The 7,455-nt window shown below is 41.4% G+C and overlaps 1 protein-coding gene across 1 annotated transcript in view; it reads left to right on the forward strand.

The window, feature by feature from the left end:
• Window positions 1-4,105: 4,105 nt before the first annotated feature.
• The window catches only part of fbxo46 (F-box protein 46), a 13,987-nt gene continuing 10,637 nt past the window's right edge, over window positions 4,106-7,455 (forward strand). Inside the window, exon 1 of the mRNA XM_072456003.1 lies at window positions 4,106-4,452. The gene's annotated coding sequence lies outside the window, so the exon portion shown is untranslated. The remainder of the gene's footprint in view (window positions 4,453-7,455) is intronic.

Genomic DNA, 7,455 nt, shown 5'->3' on the forward strand with positions numbered 1-7,455 from the left:
AATCTTGATACATCGGGATCGTTATAAGGAAAAACTGTAAGAAATAGAGGTCGTTTAGCTTGTGCTTCATTTTATGGTCCATTCACATTTTGTGCGAAACTTCAGAATCAGAAAAGGTTTAATGCCATTAACAATGAACATAATTCACAAACATAGGAACTTGTAGAAAGTGAACAGTGAGTGATTAAATGATAGTTAAAGTGTTCATGAGTCCAACAGCAGAGGGAAAGAAACTGTTCTTGTGAAGGGAGGTTCTGGTCCTGGTCCTGCTTGAGGGGCGTGGCCTCCTACCTGAGGGGAGTGGCCTCTTGCTTGAGGGGCGTGGCCTCCTACCTGAGGGGAGTGGCCTCTTGCTTGAGGGGCGTGGCCTCCTGCTTGAGGGGAGTGGCTCAGTCTGTGTCCAGGTGAGCAGGGTCGTCTGTGTCTGAGACATTTTCAGACACATTTTTATTTCATTCTTTGTTAAAATATCACTTGAATAATAAGTAATATTTTTATGAAGACAATGTAAAAACGACATATATGATGTTCTTGTCTGTGAAAGGCCCAGCAGCACTTTGCTCTGCCCCATTAACCTTTAGTTCATGTCATTTGTCTGTCGCTGAATGAACTCATGGGTCAAAGCGCCGCTCAAATGTCATTTGTGTTTGGACTTTGTGGAGCTGGTGATAAAAGCAGAATAAATGAGGATGTTTCACCAAATACACAGCACAGATGTCCCCCGGGACATGTACAAGTCGTTTAAGGAAACAGGAAACTCACTGAGGACACGACGAGCTCTGTGGACTTTACACAGCATTAAAGCATTTACTGTTCGGAGACGTGACAGCAGCATTTACTGTTCAGAGACGTGACAGCAGCATTTACTGTTCAGAGACGTGACAGCAGCATTTACTGTTCAGAGACGTGACAGCAGCATTTACTGTTCAGAGACGTGACAGCAGCATTTAGAGCTTTGTTTCCTAGACAAAGATCATTATTATCATAATCATAATCATCATCATCATTATCATTATAAATAGCAGGTCTTTTACCATAGACGCAGATGGAACCAGTTCAATAAAGGGAAAAACAATATAAGAATCAGACGTGTTTCTTGTTATTATTGTGAGTGAACATTTAATTCGGGAGTATTCAGAGTAAACTCACGTCCCTCAAAGTAAAACCACATCTCAGTATTTGACCGTGTAGTTTAGGGTTCAAACTGCACAGTTTTAGTGAGAAAAATAGAAAACACAGATTCCTTCTCCAATCAGACAAATGAAAGCAGAAGATGAAGCTGTTTATGATCGTACGTTACATTTTTAAAGTGTTTTAATATCAACATTTATAAAATCTTAAGTGCAATGTTTTTATGATTCTTTTAGTGCCATTCTTAGTTTTACACTTTGCTCACCTTAGCCATATTCTAAAAATGATTAATTTCATTATTTGCCTCATCATTCTAAAAACAAAACCCATAATAACAACGTGAAAGAAGTGAGTTTGAATTCTTTGCACAAGTATACATATATATATATAAAAAGCACACAAATGATGCTTTCCTGATGCTCCGTCCGTCTAAACGTGGGCTCTAAACAACGCTGTGAACGCTGAAGACACGAAACACTCAAACATCGAGCACACGCCCCAAAAGAAGCAGCTCAAAGACTCGCCACTGGGACAAACAACAAACAAACAAATAAACAAACAAAGTCATTTTTGCCCTCCCCTTTCTCAACAGACAGTACGTGCTCATGTACATCTACTTAGATCATATTTGAATCACCTTTGTTATAAGATACGATAAGATAAGATAAGATATTCCTTTATTGTCCCACATGGGGAAATTTCATTGGTGCAACGCAGGTAGATACAGAGGTAGATACAGAAGAAAAGAACAGATCATTTATAGGAAGTCTGAAAAACACTTTCAGTAGAAGATCTCCTATAAACAAATAAAAACTCCCATAGACAAATAAATAAATACATAAATACCATTGCATATGATCACGACAGTAATTGCATTATGTTATTTTAACCTTGATTCAACCCCAATTTACCCTACAACTCTATACACTTTGTTTACGAATATGAGTTTTAATTGAACAGATCTATTTTATCCCTTTAGACAAAAATCCATCTGCAAAACATTTAAAGGTGTTGTCCATGAATTCAAAGGTTTTAATGGCAGTTATTATTCTGTCTTCCATGTTTATATCCAGTATATTTCCTAGTCGCATATTATGTTTTATATTTAATATTGTTTTCATAATTGACTCAATATAATATAATGTAACTCAATGCACAGTACTCATGTGACGGGAAATGTTATAAAATACTCTTTATGCATGTATTCAGTATTCCCAACACGTTATAAGTCTTGTTTGTTGTAAATATCTGATAATATCTCACTTTATACATTTTAATTTAAATATTTTATAACGTTTTATGCCTGATGTGTGCTGACGTCACAAACGTGAACTCACCTTGTGTTTGTGTGTGATGCCCGGCACGCGCGTGCGGAGGGCGGGGCGGAGCGCGCTCCTTTTAAGGGCATCGCACTGACTCTGCGCTCTGATTGGCTGAGCGCGCCGTGCAGCTGCTTGTCAACAAGATGGACTCACTAGAGCCTGGGCATTTGGCCCGCGGGCCTGGTTTGGACCGTCCAGGATCAGGATTTAACCTAAGTAAATATGAGATTCATAAACAAACTGGTTTATGTTGGAGTTATGAATGGGACAAGATGATAATTGACTTTATGTTTCAGAGTAATACACAAGATAATAGACCTGCTAAAGAAACTCTATTTGTGCACTTTAAGTTTCTCCAAGATCATTTTAAGTTTGTGCATTTACAGTTACAAAGAGCAGGATGAATATATTATAACAAGTATAAAAGGCACTAAATTAATTCGCATTATACTAATATTTTTTACTAATTGATATTTACAATAGTCCTATATAAAGTTTAAATAACATAAACAATAACCAATGATCAAACACTAATGTCATTATTGTGGTTGACGCACATAAAGAATAACAATGAGCAAATACAGAAACAAATAATGAAATGTTATTGTGTATGACAAATAAAATATATATTTTTTTTCTCTCTCTCAATTAATACCCAATTATATGACATCCATCCATCCATCCATCTTCTGCCGCTTTATCCGGGGCCGGGTCGCGGGGGCAGCAGTCTGAGCAGGGACTCCCAGACTTCCTCCTCCCCAGACACTTCCTCTAACTCCTCCGGGGGGATCCCGAGGCGTTCCCAGGCCAGCCGAGAGACATAGTCTCTCCAGCGTGTCCTGGGTCTTCCCCGGGGCCTCTTCCCGGTGGGACATGCCTGAAACACCTCCCGAGGGAGGCGCCCAGGAGGCATCCGGAACAGATGCCCGAGCCACCTCAGCTGGCTCCTCTCGACGTGGAGGAGCAGCGGCTCTACTCCGAGCTCCCCCCGTGTGGCCGAGCTCCTCACCTTATCTCTAAGGGAGCGCCCAGCCACACGGCGGAGGAAACTCATTTCGACCGCTTGTATCCGCGATCTTGTTCTTTCGGTCACTACCCAAAGCTCATAACCATAGGTGAGGGTAGGAAACCCTCACCTATGGAGGGTAGGAAATTATATGACAATAAAATAGAATTTGAAATCCTTTTGAAATTAGTGCAATATTATAAAGGTCAGTTTTAAATCCTCCACTTTCTCCGCTGCTATAACTTATTTTTCTTCTTCGTGTGATTATTTAAAAATTCTAACTCCAGGTCAAACATGTAAAGCTCTAAAATAACATAAACCTTTAAACCCTTTTTCAACTATAATAACTGCTGATGCTGCAATAATACGTCACTATGAAGAGGCGGGGCTTATCAGTCCTGCAGTTTCGATATTGTCAATGGAACTGTTTCTATTATTACGTATTTTCAAATCAATACTGCGGTTTACAACGAACAAAATGTGGAACAACAATCCACATTTGTTACAGTTCAACACCGGAAGCGCCACAGAAAGCGTCATAAATCACCTTTAATGAAGCGTTTGAGTGACGTAGCGCGTTAAACCCAGCCTCGCGCGAGATGCCCAGGCTTTAGCGAGTCCCGTCTCTAACACTGATTATTTTGGTGTCTCCCCGACGACAACACACCGCGGAGCGCCCGTGTCACCCCAAAATAACCCAGCGGGGAAGAAGCCGCGACGTGCCCGAGGGAGACGAGGGCTTTGCGGACACTCCTGGGCCCCGCAGACCCCCTCAAAACCCCGGAGCGCGCCCCCCCAAAAACCCTCCGCCGAACCTGCCAATGTCGACGGCGGATCGCAGCTAGCCGCGCTTTAGCTTAGCTCCGCTGGAGAGTTAACTCGTGTCACCTGCCCCGCGTTTCCCCCGCACAAACTCCACGATGCGGGGGTAAGAGGAGCGCCCGCGGCTCGCAGGACCCCCGACGCCCCGCGCGGACACCGCCACAAGCCCCGGTGAGTCCGCTGGCGGCGCTTGAATCCCGCGGCGTCTCGCTTGTTTTGCCGCAGGTTTTAGCATGTAGCATGTAGCGCGTTAGCCTCCGCCGTGCTGTGTGTTTCCGCAGGTAAAGTTAGCCACCGCGATGCTAACAAAACCAAAGTGTTAGCTCCCGGATTTGCATCGCCTTTTTTCTCGTTTTAAACCCGTGCCAACAGGTTAGAAATGATTATTATTAATTAAAACACGTCTGTACTTGAATGTTATGCAGCTAATTACACATTTGAGCTGTTAAAACGACGTGTTTTAGGGCTAATTGTTGAATGCTTTGTGGTGGGTTTAAAACACGGAAACGTCTGGTGTCCTTCTAAACTCAGATTTGAGGTTATATTTTTGTTCCTTTTAGTTTATTTTTCTGCTCCTCACGCGTTTATTCTTACCATTTCAACATGTGCAAGTGTCTGAAATGCCTTCGGTGCAGCGTTGCAGAAGCGGTTTGCCTTGTTTGTTTGTTGACAACACGATAATAACAAGTTTAGACACGTTTTTGACCCTTTAAAATCCTGTGTCACCAGAATGTGCAGAAGGAAGTGGATCATAAAACACTCTTAATGATGGTCAGATACAAGCTCTAAATGTTAATGCTTTTAAATCTGCATGACAAATATAACTAACTGCTTTTAAAAGATAAATATGTACTTTTTCCTAGACTTAAAGTAGCATTCGAGCTGCACAAAGGTGTAATTTGTGTTGAAGTATTGAACATATCTGGAGATGACATGGAAAAACTATTGTGGACTCAACATTTGTGTGAGTGTTTGACCAGTAAAACCTGTGCAAAGTGTGTGTCATGACCTAAAACTCCAGTAAATGCAGTAAAATCCCACATTAAGTGTGTTTTAAAGCGGCGCTGGTATCGTTCTCTCATGTCTGAGGCTTTCGCTGTGACAAAACCACCTGGATCGGTCGTATATTGTGATATTCTGAGGTTAATCCCAGCTTTTCCGGTCAGATCACATTATATTCGGCTGAAACGTTTGCGAAACATCACAGAAACTGAGAGGGACGATGGGGTTTTGGGTTCAGACGAGACGAGGAAGCTGTAAACAAAGTGCAGAGGTTTGTTCAGGGCCAGTTTTATAGCAGTTAAATTACTCACGTCTCAGAGCTCGAACACTCATGTAAACCACTCCTTTGTCTCAGGAAACGATACGAGTTATTACAAGAGGAGCTATTGTAATTATGAACTACTTTGTTACGTGGATCGATGCAGGAATGTGAAGCGGAGATCAGCTGTTTTCAGGGCTGTCAAAAAAGCAAATGTGTGTGAAATATGGATGTATTGTGATGAGTATCGATATCGTGGGCTGCTGTATCGATATATCGCCATGCCAAGACTTTTTTAGTACATTTTACAACAGTATTTGTGGCTTGTATAGTTTCAGTTTGTGCAGATTGTGGTTTGTGAACTGATAATTGCAATTTTTCTGGTAAAAAATAATACTCTTGTCAATTTTAGAAGCAAAATTGTTGAACTTAAATGTAAATAACTTTTCTATCTGGCTGTTTTTGTCTAATTTAAGTTTATTTAAATACACAATCTTGAGGAACAGTCCCATGTCGGAGCACGAGAACGAGAGAAAATTAAAGGTTTCGTTGAGCTAAATATCGCGTATCGTATCGAACCGATTTATCGACGATCACATATTGATAGTGTTTCTCTGGACTTTGCAGACTCTGAAACACACGAAAAGAGCTTTTATAACACGGACGGCGGAGTTTATTCAATCAAAATGTTTTAATTTTGCTTTTAAAATTGTCACGGTTATAATTTTTGTGGTTCTTTTTGACCTGAACCATCACGATTATCAATTGATCTCCGTGACGTTTTGCTCTGCAGTTTAGTCGCTACAGATGTGTTCTTATTGTCAGAAGAAACACGACAATATAACGACTATCGACGCACAAATGGAACGTTCTAGTGCGTTTCTTTTCCGAGAGTGCGTGAGCCGCCTTTGAACTCAAACGTGGTGGAAGCAGAAGTAAAGTTAGTGTGACGTAAAGGGCCACATTTAGAGCACTTTATCTGCAGATTATGGATTTAACTGAATACTCTCGACTTCCCCGTCTGAAGTGCATGTGGCTCTAGCGCTGGTCAAGCCCGTCAGATGTCCAGGGCCGTTGTCATGCGTTTTTGTTTTGACAAAAGTACTTGACACGGCGGGAAAAGATGCAGTGAAATCTCAAGAGGAAAAAGGCCCTAAACCAAGTGCTTTTCTGAGGCTCGGTTATTAAAGATCTTAGAAATGTATGTCTATAAAGAGAGTTTATCACTGCACTTCCTGGTTGGACGTGAGCACAAACATGACACAGGCAGAGGTGATTCCACAGCTGTTACCATAGCAACCAGACTGTAAACAAGAGCCAAACTCCACATAAATGACACAACAGTTCTGATCTGACACAATAACGCCATAAAACACCTTTATTTAGTCCAACCATGGTTTAAACTGTCAGAAAAGTGTGTCGGTTGAGTTGTTGTTGTTGTTGCTTTTAATGGTGGTTTGCAGCAAACTGAAAAGGTGCATTTACCGCCCCTCACTGTAGATCTACATATTCAAAATATGTGTTTTACGCTATACCATTTAAAAAAGAGAAAAAGGAGAGGGAAAAAAACTTCTTCTTTGGCGTTTTATGGCGGTTGGTATCCATAGTTACATTCCCGCCACTCACTGTTGTTGTTGTTGTTTGTTGTTTTATGGCGGTTGGCATCCAATTGTTGCATTACCGCCAGACTTTATTCCTCAGACTTTTCGTAGCCCTCAGACTGTCCTGGTCCGTAAAAGTACTCCTTCCATTGCTTTGGTGTTACAAAGCCCATGAGGTCATGATATGTCTTTGTGACTAGAATAGTTGTTGTTGTTGTTGTTGTTGTTGTTGTTTTATGGCGGTTGGCATCCAATTGTTGCATTACCGCCAGACTTTATTCCTCAGACTTTTCGTAGTCCTCAGACTCTGTC

The sequence above is a fragment of the Eucyclogobius newberryi genome, unplaced genomic scaffold, assembly GCF_026437365.1.
Source record: "Eucyclogobius newberryi isolate DKJ021-1_F unplaced genomic scaffold, fEucNew1.0.hap1 SCAF_10, whole genome shotgun sequence".
Taxonomy (NCBI): domain Eukaryota; kingdom Metazoa; phylum Chordata; class Actinopteri; order Gobiiformes; family Gobiidae; genus Eucyclogobius; species Eucyclogobius newberryi.